General features: G+C 38.5%; 1 long non-coding RNA gene across 2 annotated transcripts; it reads right to left on the reverse strand.

The window, feature by feature from the left end:
• Positions 1–8,208: 8,208 nt before the first annotated feature.
• Positions 8,209–10,251, reverse strand: LOC123632138. 2 transcript variants are annotated; one of them, XR_006733283.1, is made up of 3 exons: positions 9,819–10,251; positions 8,392–8,535; positions 8,209–8,262 (listed from the first exon to the last, which is right to left on the reverse strand). It is a non-coding gene; the product is annotated as an uncharacterized LOC123632138 (long non-coding RNA). The 2 variants fall into 2 exon arrangements; XR_006733282.1 differs by having other exon boundaries at positions 8,209–8,265.
• Between the last annotated feature and the right edge of the window lie 4,451 nt (positions 10,252–14,702).

A 14,702-nucleotide genomic window follows, 5' to 3' on the forward strand; every position in this document is an offset into this window, starting at 1 on the left:
AATCAGTGGCCCAGGACCACCAATATTCAAGACATTATGGGGTGGGTTTGTAAAGGAATTGAAAGGAAAAAAAATTTTTTTTAAGACATTATAGGGAGTCAAAAAATGTGTTAAGAAAATTATCTACTGAAAATATGACTCCTTTGTATTCTCTGGGAGATACATAAATATATATTTTTATGTTAACCTGAAAAAAAATAAAAAGGGGCTTGTTTTTTGGGATAGGGGCAGGCAGAGGTGGAAATATCATAGTAGACTATGCCCACTTTGAGGTCATGCTTAGTAGAGGTACAACAAGAAGAACACCAAAGAACATTCCTGAGGGATAATGTAGCTGGTAACACTCCAAGACAGAAATAAGTAGAGTGAAGAGAAAAATCTATGAGGAGGGTGTTTACCTGATGTTATGGACTCTGAATACCAAAACTTTGAATTTCGTTCATATTCAGTCCTTTCAATTTAGATAGCAGTATAAAATAATGGAAGGGGATCTTAGGAACTATTAAAGATAACACAACAGTTAGTTACATATCACTAAATCAATACAATAGAATGAGGACTTATATTAATTTTATTCATTTTAGTACCTGCTATAGATTGAATTATGTCCTCCCAAAATTCATACAATGAAGTCCTAACCCTCAATGTATGATATTGGAGTTGGAGTATTTGGAAAGTAATTAGGTTTAGGTGAGGTCATGGCGGGGGCCTCATGATGAAATTGGTGCCCTATTAATAAGAGGAAGAAAGCTCTAGGGAGTGAACTTGTTCTCTCTTCACCATGTGAGGACACAGCAAGAACGTGGCTGTCTGCAAACCAGGAGGAGAGATCTCATCAGAAATCCCACTCCAATTTGATCCGGGATCGTTTTGTTTCTCCTTCTCTCTAATCCTCACACTCTAACTTCATTTCTTGCCTTGGCAATTTCTGCTAATCAGGATGTGGCAAAAATAGGATCTCCCAGTTCAGCCAGGTGGAAGTCCGCCACTTAGCTATGCTTGAGGAAAAGAAATGGTTTGACACACTGTCCTGGACTCAACTCAGGGACGGCCACAGGAGGCCACTTCATTAAACGGTCTCTTATTGATCCACTCCTGACTTCAGCTTATGCTTAAATTCAGTTTTTGAGCAACATCTCAGCTGCACCAGCCCAGCTCTCCTGACCCCTGTACACATACTATACATACGTAATTATCTGGAGAAAGTAGATTTCAACAGATTTGATATCAATTTTTAGGTCCTCATCAGTACAAAACAGGTGAAATAACCCTTGGCAGATGTTCCTGAGAGAAGAGTCTCTACTGTCTTCCAGACGGAGGCCTCATTCTATTTATTTCCATCTGTATATGCCACACTGGATTTTTCTTATGCAAGTCCTTCTTGGGATGTTACTTCCTTGTTTGAGCCCCATTCTCTCTCCAGAAAATTGTCCATGGTTACACCTGCTCGATGGTTGCTGTTTATAATGATATACATCATAATCATATAAAAAGCCAAAAACCGTAATCTTATTATTTTCACAGCTCTCCAGATTCAAACACGGATACATCCTCTAAAATCCAGACCCCCAGTGGCAGCCCTCAAGCCAATTATCACCACAGCATGCTTTGTTTGACCCACACATTTGCTTATAAATTCACTTGGTTGCCAGTACTTGGAAATCAGAAAATTTTTATCCAATATCCAACTTTTTATGGGAAATTAGAAGATCTGTCAAAAGTTGGCCTATATTATGACATTCCCACACAACACACAGGTAGAGCTGAGTGACAAAGTCTTCTTTATTTGCTGCCTGCACTTTCCAGTGTAACCTAGTACCCACCATTTTCTGTTTTCTCTCACACATGCAAACCGTGTGGGTCGCCATTCATCATTCTGTTTGCACGCTGATTTTCTTAGAATACAGAAATATTTGCTTGCATTCATATCTATATCAAAAATGGAAAAATAAAAGGTAGACTTCCCCACAGATTTTGTGAAAAATGTGGCAAGAGTATATTTCTTTGTGGAAATAAGAATTATTCCTACATGTTTTAATATGCAAAGTATCTCTGTTGTAGGCATTCATTTCAAAACACCATTATAAAACAAACCACTCTACAAATTATGAGATCTATAAGGAAAAAATAAGTGTAATAAAATGAAAAGAACAGAGGTGTCAGAAAGGATTTGTTTTGTAATGCAGTAATGCTGCTATGAAACAAAGCTTACACATCCACTCATATAATACCTGATCATATTGTCCTCACACCATAACTCTCACCTGCAACCCAATCCCACTCCATTGGCTTTTAAGCTTGCAGCTTCTGCTTTAAATGAATAGATATTCAAAAAGAAATAACACCCAACTGCCTTCCATCACCACCCCTAGGGACCCAACATACCTATCATCAAAAAAATACCATACCAGTGGGGTACTTTTCTGGCTAATAGTTCTTACAGGCTAGGTGCAGTGACTCATGCCTGTAATCCTAGCATTCTGGGAGGCCAAGGTGAGAGGATCATTTGAGCTCAGGAGTTTAAGACCAGCCTGAGCAAGAGTGAGACCCTATCTCTACTAAAAATAGAAAAAAATTAGCCGAGTGTGGTGGTGCACACCTGTAGTCCCAGCTACTCGGGAGGCTGAGGCAGTAGGATCGCTTAAGCCCAGAGTTTGAGGTTGCTGTGAGCTAGGCTGACACCACGGCACTCACTCTAGCCAGGGCAACAAAGTGACACTCTGTCTCAAAAAAAAAAAAAAAAAAAAAGAAAGAAAAGAAACAGTTCTTACAAATCATGAGGAAGTCATATGTGTGTACTTTGAAATGCTTAATAAAACTCAGTGACGTAATGGTGAAACAATGAAAGAGGCATTTTTACAACTGGATATTTCAGTCAGACAGGTGGTAAATTGTGTCTCTTACCCTAGGCCAGTGCAAAGCTATTAGAAATAAGGCCTGAAATATGCTTCAAACTTGATATAGAGTATTCCAGAGAGGGGGCAGGGGCTGATTGATATACCAGAAACACATTTCTAACACTTTGACTGATGGTAGTTAAATACCCCAAACACTAAATTAAAATTTAAAAAAAAAGAAGACGAAGAAGAAGCCCAACAACAACAACTGTTGTTGCTAAAGTAAGAAAATGTTTTGAGCAGATCAGAATTTAGTCACACACAAGTTTTGATGCCAGCAGGTCATGCTCAGAACAGTCTGCCCTGGAACCTGGGGCTGCTGAAATCCTGGCAGGCCCGGGGAATGCTGTCATCAAAGGCAACCTTTCCCAGAAAGAGGGAAAGGGCAAGAGGTCTAGTAGCAAAGTTCAAGCAGGTGGAGTACTGACTCCTCCGGTCTAACGCCATTCAGATCAAGGGCAGAGTGGAGATAAAGGACATTACTATGCAGAATTTTTTTGTTTGTTTGTTTGTTTGTTTGTTTTACTATTAGACGTAATGAAGGCATAAGAGAGAAGTTTAAGGAGATTCTTCACTAAGCAACAAAATCATTAAAAATTCACTTTGGTGTTATAATACTACCTCATAATGGCATGACTTGTTTATTGAAAGTTTGCAGACCAGGTTCCCCTATCCTTGCAAATCCAACAACGCTATCATACAAAGCCTGATATGACAGAAGTTGTTAGAGCAATCTGACAAAACCAGGACTCTTCAAGTTGTGGCCTAACAAATTATCCCAAAAGTTAGCAGCTTAACCATTTTATTTCGCTTACAGTGTGAGGTGTTACTAATTCAGGAAGGGCTCAATTGGGCAATTCTCCTTAGAGTCCCTCATACAGTTGCAGTCAGATATTATTGTCTGCAACTGCAATTATTTGAAGGCTCAGCTGGACTGGATGTCAGAGATACCTAGCAGTTAGTGCTGGCTTTCAGCTGGGGCTGTTAACTCAGGCACCTACACACTGTCTCTCTCTATGGCTGGTCTCCTCACTGCATAACCACTGGACTCCAAAAGGCAGTGGTTATGTTGCTCAAAAGGGAGAGAGAGTCTGAAAAGCACAGGAAGCAAACACTTTAAGAGACCAAGGATGAAATGCGAGGTTTTTTCTGATCTAGCCTTGGAAGCCACTCAGTGTCACTGGCACCGAACTTTATTGGTCAAGGAAATCACTAAGACTAGCCCCGATTCAATGGAAGGGAAATTAGACCCCATCTTTCTAGGAAAAGTGTCAAATAATTTGCCACCATTTTTAATCCACCAAACACCTTTCCACCATTCTTCTATAAACCCTTTACAATTGTTTCTTGTACCTTTCTTATATTACTCGTTCCCATCTAAATTTGTAAATAGACATCCTTTACTCTGATGCTATGAAGAAAGAAGGTATAGCAGTGCTCCACTGTGGCTTTTAATTGAAACCCTTCCTAGTAGTCAAACCTAGAGGTATGGAAAATAAGTTCTCTTTTTTTATTTGTTTCTAACATTCACTCTACTGTTTTGGTGATATCAGGACTGTTGGAAGCTGCAGTTTTCATCCACCATTTGTGATGGGAATGCTCTTTTTGAGTTAAAATTTAATATATAGGATGGGCACAGTGGCTCACACCTGTAATCCTTGCACCCTGGGAGGCTGAGCGAGGCAGGAGGGTAGCTTGAGGTCGGGATTTAAGACCAGCCTGAACAAGAGCAAGACCCTGTCTCTACTACAAATAGAAAACAATTAGCCGGGCATGGTGGCACGTGCCTGTAGTCCCAGCTACACTGGAGGCTGAGGGCAGGAGGATTGCTTGAGCCCGGGAGTTTGAGATTGCTGTGAGCTATGATGACTGCACTCTAGTGGGAGTAACAGAGCGAGACCCTGACTCAAAAAAAAAAAAAAAAAATTTAATATATAGAATTTCAGTTAATCCTCCTTGAAGAAATAATACAAAACAAAGTTTCTTAAGCTTAGAAATCAGGAAAGACAGGCAGTAGACTTCTTTTTGTTACATGCTGTTCTAGTACACTCGGTTTTATGTCATCTGTTTCTAGTTAATGGCAAATTACCTTTATAAAATAAAAACTCATAATATCACTTTCAATCAAATTCTTTTGTTATTATGTAAAAAGATGTTTCTGATCTCTTAAACTTTATAAAGTAAAAGGATGTTCATGCTTTTCCCAAAATGATGAAATTGCTATATCTTCTTTCTTCATGGCTAATAAAGCATTTAAAATCTACACCCAAAATCAGATGCTTTATTGAAAGGAATTAGGGTTTAACATGAAAATGGAAGGTTTCTTTGAAATATGCCTTGGGGGCCCTTGTCTTAGTCTGTGAAACTTTAAAAATGTTTTTCATCATGTAAGATCTGGTTCTGTTATTTCATTCCTTTTTGTTTGTACAGGAGGGGGCTGATTTTTTTTTTTTTTTAAGAATCCATCAGTGGCAACTTATTCTTTGATGTCATTAATAAAATTTTCCTTCTTCTATACTGTCAGGTTCCTCCTTCTCCTCCTCCTCCTTGTACTTCTCATATTCCTTTTCATTCTTTAGTATTCTGTATTCTTGAACTGGATTTATATCAAAGGAAAAAACAAAACAAAAGAGAAAAAACTAAACATGAAGCTTTATGTATCTTTCACTGTGAGAATTTATGGAATCAAATACATGGTTACTCACTGAATCTACCTAAATTAGAAGAGTTCCAGCTTAGTAGACAATCATTTAAATTAAACCAAAGGGCTATTTAGAGCAAAGAGGGAGGAATTTAAAAGGTTCCCAAATTATTAAAAGAGACAAAGTATATAATAGATAATAAGCAAATCCATAGTGACAGAAAGTAGATTAGTGGTTGCTAGGGACTGGGGAGGCACAATGGGGAGTGATTTCTGATGGGTACATGGTTTCTGCTTGGGATGATGAAAATATTCTGGTGATTAAGTACGACTCTTCATGTATTATTTTCCCTAATACTCTTGTGGGCCTTGGGACTGTTCTTATTCTAAGAAAAAAAAAAACTCAAAATTTCCATTATCAGTCCTAAATAGGTTGAGTTACACCATCCTGGTGGGGTTGAGAGAGGTAAGCAGGAAAGAAGTGTTCTGAGGAACAAAGAGCCAAAAATAATCCCGAGCTGAAAGTGCTGCCTCACCACCCCCATGTATGGCTCATTCTAATCACATAGATGATCATCAGTTCATTCTGCTCTACATATTCCAGAATTTAAACTTATCCCCTCAAATGGAACTGCAAAAATCAAACACAACCTTGAGTAAACAATTAAGGAGTTCATTGGTGTATGAAAGTCAAAAGGCAGGGTGTGCTTTAGGGTTGGTTTGATGCATTAGTTCAATGATTCTATCAAAGACTCAATTTTTCCCCCTCTTAGCTTTCTCTTCTACAGTATGAGCTTGTTCCAATATTTACAGCCTTCATGCTAGCACAATGGCTGCAATGGTTCTAAGCTTACAGACACATAAAAAACTATGCAGACAAGAGAGAACATGTCTTCCAGTTGCACTCTCAGAAGAGCCAAGAAATACCTTTCCTGGAAATCCATAGCAAATCTTTTCTTGTACCTTTCTGGCCTGACTGGGGACAGGAATCCACTTCTGACCAATCACTGTGGCCAAAGAAATGCTAATCTAAACAGTTGGATTAGGCAACCCAGGCCTCAACCAATCACTGTGTCAAGGGAGATGAACTTACTAGGATTGGCTTAAGTCAATCACAGTCCATTTCTGGATCAACTGTTTTCAAAGCATATTAGTATGGGTTTAGACCGAGATGAAAATTTAAGTGCCCTTAGGTAAAGGAAAAAAGATAACAGATGCTGGGAAGACAAGCAATATTCACTATAATTTTTCTGGTCATTCTTGCCTCAACATAAGTGCATCAAGTAGGGCAGATAAAGTGAGGTAGGAAGTACAGTAACAACTTCTTTTTGAGAGCTAAATGGAGTCCTAAAGTGTACCCCGTCTGAACTTCTCATTTTATGGATGAAGAAACTGAGACTCAGGTTAATTAATTTAGCCAAGTTTACAAAGTCTAGATCATCTATTTCCTAATCATTTAGTCATTCATTAGCAATTATTTATTGAGCATCTCTTAAATACTATGTGCCAGGTACCTCTCTAGTATTGGAGACAGGAAGAAACAAAACAAAGCAAAACTATGCCCTCATGAAATTCACATTTTAGTGGAGGCCTTTTTCCTAATGTCATTATTTCTACTCTCTCTTTAAAACAACCTCAGGTAACATGGAAGTGAACTTTTTTATTCTCATCTATTTCTAATCATCTATGAAATTCCTGTCTTTTTGCATATCTAGTCTGAGTAATAGTCATTTAGGTGTTACAGTAATTCCAACAGAACCCCATCCTTCACAACCTCAGCCTTCTTTTCACCTTACTTTGCCTTATTGCCACTTGACATATATTTATTCATGTATTTAAGTGTATATTTTCTACCCCCCCCACATAAATATACACATGCTAAACATAAGCTTCATGAGATCCTGAACTATTAGTTCAAATTGGTATCTCCCCAACACCTAAATCATAGAACAAATTCCTGGACATGGTAAGCATACAGAAAATATTTATTGAATACATAAATCAAATCTGTTTGCCACCTAGATCCCTTCATTAAAGCAAAATACCCACTGAGATAATCTAGTAATTTTGTTGCCTAAGGCTGAAGAATCTTAGGTACTATCCAGAAAGGTATATTGACTAGAGTAAAACAACAATCTTAACATATGCTGATATTGCCTAAGGTATGACCCATAAAGATACAGTACAATACTGGCAGAAAGAACATAAACAAAGTCATTCTAATGTAGGCAGGACCTTCCCTAAGAAGCCCTCAAAGAAAAACATGGTGTATCAGGTTTTTCGGGCTGTTGCAATGAAGTACCACAGACTGAGTAGCTTAAACAACAGAAATTTATTTTGTCACAGTGGTGGAGGTAATATGCTTAGTATCTGATCTAAAATCCATTCACTCTTTATTCAAAAAATATTCTTTGACCACTTACTACCACATGTCAGGCATTGTTCTCAATGCTAAGGCTAGAGAGTTGAATAACAGACATGTATCTGTATTAGGAATGCTTTCGGCAGCAGCTAACAGAATAGGCAATTAAAAGTGGCTAACCCATAGGGACATTTAATGTTTACCTAGCAGAAATTTAGAGAGAGGCAGTCCCTAGTCCAGCTCTTCTGAAATGTTAGCGCGAGGTTCCAGGTTTTCTTCTCTGTGTCCTTAGCATACTGGCTTTTGTCTTTATTCTTGTCACCTTCATTGTTCCAGGGCTGCCATAGCTCTGAACATCTCATCTACTTTCAAACCAGAAAGAAATAGAAAAGGAAGCTCTTTTCTTATTCTATTCCAAAATTAGTCTTCAGTGCTGCCATGATAAAATACCACAGACTAAGTGACTTAAAAACAGAAATTTATTTTCTTACAGTTCTGGAGGCTGGAAGTCCAAAACCAAGGAGTCAGCAGGGTTGGTTTCTTCTGATGTCTCTCTCATTGGCTATGGATAGGTGTCTTTTCTTTATGTCTTCACATGATCTTTCCTTCATGCATCTTTGTCCAAATTTTCCCTTCTTATAAGGACATAAGTTATATTGGATTACAGCCCACCCTAAATGATCTTATTTTAACTTAATTACCTCTTTAAAGAGGTGTCTCCAATACAGTCACATTCTGAGGTAGTAGGGATTAGCACTTCAATGTATGGATTTGAGGGAGATATAATTCAGCCCATAACGTATAACCAACTAGTTTTCAGGGTTAATAAAATAGATGTTAAAACTAATCATGCACTACACATCCATCCTAAAATAAATGAATACTCATCCATATCAAAAATCCTAAGGGCTGCCTAAATGTAAAAGCTAATTGAGAGCATTTAAGTAAAGATTTACAAGACAAAAAACTATAGAGAGCTTTACAGGAGGGCTTTGTCTTTTGTCCAGTGAACGGGCTTAAGTTAGCTTCAAATTTGCACTACAATCCTGCATCCTAGAACAAGGTATATATTAAATGATGATTTACTATCCAAGACATTATACTGAAAAATATATCCAAAACATACTGGCCCTGAAGTGAATAACTTTTGGACTAGTTGTGTAAGTAATACCTACTATTACTATGGGGAAAAATAGTGAAGTTCTTAGCAAGGAAGCTCTAGATGGGTTTCAGTATTTTAGAACTGAAGCAATGAGTTAATATGTGAGGATGTGGAACACCCTACATCTCCCCATCGGCCTTCCCAATCAAACCTGCAAGTTTTGAAGGAAGGCACAGGTTTATTCTATGCATTTCATCCACTTTTTCTTTTTACTTAAAGAAGATGCCACTGGTCTTTAAAATCGCAATTCTTAAAGTATGACATTTTAAGATTTTCTCCAGCAAAATCAGAACCACCTGGAGTTCCTTTCCTGAACTGACTTAGCTAGCTATCCAGGCTCGCTGAATGAGATTCCCTGGGGGCAGGACCCAGTAATCTGCTTTTGTAACAAGTTCCCCAGGTGTTTCTTATATGCAATAAAACTTGAGAAACATTGTTTTCAGAAGTTGACCAGGATCTCATATTTGAAATATTTACTCTGGAAGATAGAGGGGGGGAAAATTCTTCTTAAGATAACAGGAAGGGAAATATTATTCTAACAACACTAATAATTTTATACCTAAACCATCTATGATGTTCAAAGTACTCACACACATTAACCTAAATGTCATTATGAATACTCTTACTAAAATCTATCAGATGACTACGGGCTTGCCTACAAAAGGGAGAGCATAGATCAAAACATAGATGAGAGCTGGAATTTATCATTCAGGTAAGGAACTCTTAGTGAACATTCTTTAGAGGTGAAGGTCCTACCTGTTGAGCAGCCAAACAAATCCTGAACAGCAGTCACACAGCAGCTGCCAGGTCAGTCTGCCAAACTTCCATAGATTCAATCAGTAAGGAGAAAACGAGCCCAAATGGGTCTTTCCAGTTTATTACACATGGCACAGCTGATGGCATGAGCTTCATGTTCACATTTGGTCCCCTCGTCCCCCAAGTACCATGGAAGAGACACAGAGGTAGGCCCAAGAAGATGCTGCACACACAGTGGATCTGTGTCACAGCTAATCCAATCTTTTAAAGGAGCTGCTGGTAAACTTCCTCCTCCACCCCTATAGCAAGAGGCATTGTCTTTATTATCCTGATCAGGAAACAAATCTGCCTTCTGACTCAGTGGGATGATATTATCTTTATCACCCTGGACTATCTCCAAGGAAGGAGGGAAACTAGGTTTATTAACCTGGAGTGTAAGCAAATCTGCTCCCTGCCCTAGAGCAAACTTTGCAAATATTCTCCAACAAAGTTGTCAATGCTCTTTGCTTGGAAGACATCCAGAAATGCCAGAATTATCTCTCAACGCTACCTTACAATAGGTTTTACTTTGATAACTCAAAAGTTAACCTGGGCATTAGGAGAACTTAAACTTACCTTCTTTTGTGGACTTCTGAGGACAGATTCTTCTATTTAATACTTTGTATAATTATGAATGCAGGCTTCAAACATTTTCAGTGGTGTATCCTATATCTCAAGCAAAATCTTGCATGGAGCCTCACAATATATAAAACAGATAAAAGTAGAAATGCTCTCTAAGGAGAGATGATGGTTCTCCTCAGCCCCCTTCCCTCTATCTCCCCAGAGTTAAATGCTGGCCCAACTTGGCCTCTGAGCATCCTCCAAACCTGAAAACACAGTTGAAAACCATCATTACACTGAAAGAGTGATTGATATTTGATGATTACTAGCCCTTCTCAGCAGGTTGGTAGGTTATCAGCAATGAGAGAGGGGTTACGCCAGCATAAATAAATAAATAGACAGTTGTTCTGGTATGAGGGGAGACAGGAGAAAAGCTGGTGGTTTTAATTAGCCGCTAAGTTATGGGAGCAAGTAGTTTAGTTTCTATTAACAAGAAGCATGTACAGAGCTGGCCTTAAAGGATGGTAGTCATCTCTGTACCCATTCACTTACTCATTTTATTTCATTCAGCAAGAATTTTGGTAATGATAACCTACTAAGTACCAGACATATTGTTAGCACACAAAAGTTAAGACATGGTCCTGATCAAAGTAGAGGGCATAAATAAAAGCAAATAATACTTAAGTAAAAATTATATAATTTTTATAATTATATACATGGCCATAAGAGATAAAGGGGCATTCTTTTTTTTTAATCCATGGGCTTTGAAGGCATTGAATTTTATAAACTCTAAATACTTTTATAATCTTAAAATTGTGTGATCGGCTAATCAATACTGCACATCAGGGAGGCTTTTCCAGATAATTCATATTAGTATCCAGTTGCTTTTCTGATGAGATAAATTTATGATCACAAATATCCTAAGTAGAGACTAACTCCTCCTCAGGGAAGGGTCTGAACACTTGATATGGGGAACATACACCTTTTATCACAAGATAATACCTACTACTGTGTTAAATGCTCCACATATGTCATTTAGTTTAATTCCCACAACTGCTTTGAGTTAAGTACTATCCTCTCTTTGCAAGTGAGAAAAGGGAGGATCAGAGCTGCCAGGTAGTTTCCCCAGCAAGCCACAGGTAGTAAGAGGCAGGGCCCAGGTACGCCCAACCCCATACCTGGACTCCTGAAGGCTCTGCTCTATAGCTTGATGAACAGGAAGCTGTTGCCAGCACCTTTTGCCCAGTCTTCCTTTTAGCTTTAATCATAGAGGGAAATTCATCTCTTTTCATTTTCTCTGACCAGTAGGTCCCCCTACAACTTTCTTTTCTCAATAATGTCTAGAGAAATATGAGAATATATGTGATTGGGGTGTGAATTTTCATTGTTATTCATAACTTCTGCAATTAAAGGAAAAGCAAGTGAATTTGTAGAAGACATTCAAAGAATATTAAATCTTGACAACATTTTGAATATACCAAATAACTTTTATCTTTATATTTGTGACAGAAACTTTCTGGAAAGTCATTTGAAAATATTAGCCAGGTGTTGTTGTGTGCCCCTGTAGTCCCAGCTACTTAGGAGGCTGAGGCAGAAGGATCACTTGAGCCCAGGACTTTGAGGTTGCAGTGAGCTACGATGATGCCACTGCACTGTAGCCTGGGCAACACCAGAGTGAGACCTTGAAAGAAAGAAAAGAAAAAGAAGGAAACAAGGAAAGAAAAGATAAAAGAAAAGAAAAGAAAGAGAGAGAGAAAGGAAAGAAGGAAGGAAGGAAGGAAGGAAGGAAGGGAGGGAGGGAAAGAAAGAAAAGAAAAAGAAAATGAATTCTGTCTTCCAGTTTTGAACTGAAAAGACATAGCAAATAAATGTAGCAAATACCAGAGTGGGTAAATTATATTTAATTTTTTGCTAAGGATCACTAAAATAATATTGATGTACTACCACCAAAAATGCTTAACTTTGTATTATTTTTAAATTATAACCATTTTAGAAATGGAAAATGGATCATAAAATCAATTCATAGAACATTTTAACTAAGCTAAATGAATAATCTTGCTCTACAGAATTAATTTTTCATGTAATATATTCAATAAATACATTCTGCTAAAGATATAAGAGATTTGTCATATGTATACAATTTAAGGTTCTGCTAGAAGTATATTGAAATAGCCTGGAATTAGATTTGCCTTTAATTCCAAAGCTAATTAAGTCTGTAATTTATTTTTAAAATATGAAAATAATGGAGAAAATGCCATCCATTCTAAAGTCCTTTTTTATTTTTAGACTGGCCACCCGGGTCTTACGTTGCAGAAAAACCATACAATGACACTTTATTGAATTTACTCTGTTACATGGGAAAAGAAAATATTCAAACACATGTGCAAAAGATTCAATCAAAAGTGAAATATTTGGTTTGAAATCTCTACACAGCTGTCTGGGGGACGCTGGTTCCCTGATGCCAGAAGAGCACCCTGCCTGTATCCCACTTCCAGTTAAACAACAATTGTGTCTCTTCCCACCCGTTTTCAGTGGTCATCTGTGTAAGGTTGAGCGTAGATGGACAACACAGGGAAATTAAAAAAGAGGACCAATTGCCGAATAACAATGTATGACACCTACCTCCATTAGTCAATGGATCATCTCTTAGAGCGACTGCTGACAGATGTTAGGATAAGGTATACAGCCCATGATCACCAATCAAGCCAAAGATACAGAGAAAGAAAATCCTTCCCTCCAATCACTGAGCCTAAACTTAACCTTACTCCAACTAGAGTTAGGAATTTTATCACATGACAGGGGGTGTATCAGTCAGCGTTCTCCAGAGAAACAGAACCAGTAGGATATATATAGATATATAAAAAGAGCCTTGTGACAGATCAGCTCACGTCTTATGGAGGCTGAGAAGTCCCAGGATTGTCATCTATAAGCTAGAAGGCCAGGAAAGCAGGTGGTACAGTCCCAATCCAAGCCCAAAAGCCTGAGAACCAAAGGAGACAATGGTGTGAGTCCAAGATCAAGTCTGAAGGCCCAAGAACCGTCAGCGTAGATGTTCAAAGACAGGAGAAGACAGACACCTCAGCTCAAGAAGAGAGCGAATTTGCCCTTGCTCCACCTTTTTGTTCTGTTAGGCCCTCCATGGATTGGATTGTGCCTGCCCACAGTAGTGAGGGTGGATTTTCTTTACTCTGTCTACTGATTCCAATGCTAATCTCTTCCAGAAACACTCTCACATACACATCCAGAAATAATGTTTCACCAGCTATCTGGGCCTTCCAGAGTCAGTCAGCACCTTTCTCTTCTCTGGCAGAACATGCTGATGGAGTGCCCCTGCCTAAAAGCTGGGAGGTCATCGAGACCCCAAGCCTGCCAGATCCATTTCAGGGCTGAGCACTATGAAGTCAGCCCTCTGGTTCTAGCAATTCCTACCAGCCTTTTCCTCAAAACACACCATAGCACAATTTTAGAGGTCCAGAGGTGATCAGTAAACTCCTTCAGAATCCTCTCAAACCCTTCATTGGAACAATTAATTTGAGGACTATTTCTTCGTTTTCAAATCAAATCTAGGCCAATTATCACTGAAAATGAATGGGCAGAAAACATAAAAGAGGAGTTAAAAAGTCTTTTAACCCATCATAAATAATCAAGAACTTGGCTGGACACAGTGGCTCATGCCTGCAATCCTAGCACATTGGGAGGCTGAGACAGGATCACTTGAGGCCAGGAGTTGGAGACCAGACTGAACAACATAGTAAGATCCCCTCTCTACAAATTTTTTTTTAAAAAATTAGCTATGTGTGGTGGTGGACACATGTAGTCCCAGCTACTCAGGAACCTGAGGCAGGAGGATCCCTCGAGTCCAAGAGTTTGAGGTCGCAGTGAGCTATGATGCCACCGCACTCTAGCCTGTGTGACAGAGTGACTTTGTCTCAAAAATAAATAAATAAATAAATAAATAAATAACCTCCTGGGTGTGGTACAGGGATGTCTTCCCAATTGCAACAGATGAGTTTCTGATAAACTGCCTATAAACTGAGTTTCTGCAAGTGCCCCATGTTATTGTGGACTCACTACCTCACACATGTTTTATTGTCCTTCTATTTCAACTTTGATGTCTAATGATGGAGCATCATTTTCACTACTTTTTCTTCTTTCTACATTCTACCTCACCTCCGTTCCCCTAATGAAGTATGTTCAAACTTCCTAAAACATCCATTTTGTAAATGTGAACCTGTGCATAACTTCCCTAAAGTACGACACAGCCAATCTGTGCATTGAGTAGAA

Source organism: Lemur catta, chromosome 2, assembly GCF_020740605.2.
Source record: "Lemur catta isolate mLemCat1 chromosome 2, mLemCat1.pri, whole genome shotgun sequence".
Taxonomy (NCBI): Eukaryota; Metazoa; Chordata; class Mammalia; order Primates; family Lemuridae; genus Lemur; species Lemur catta.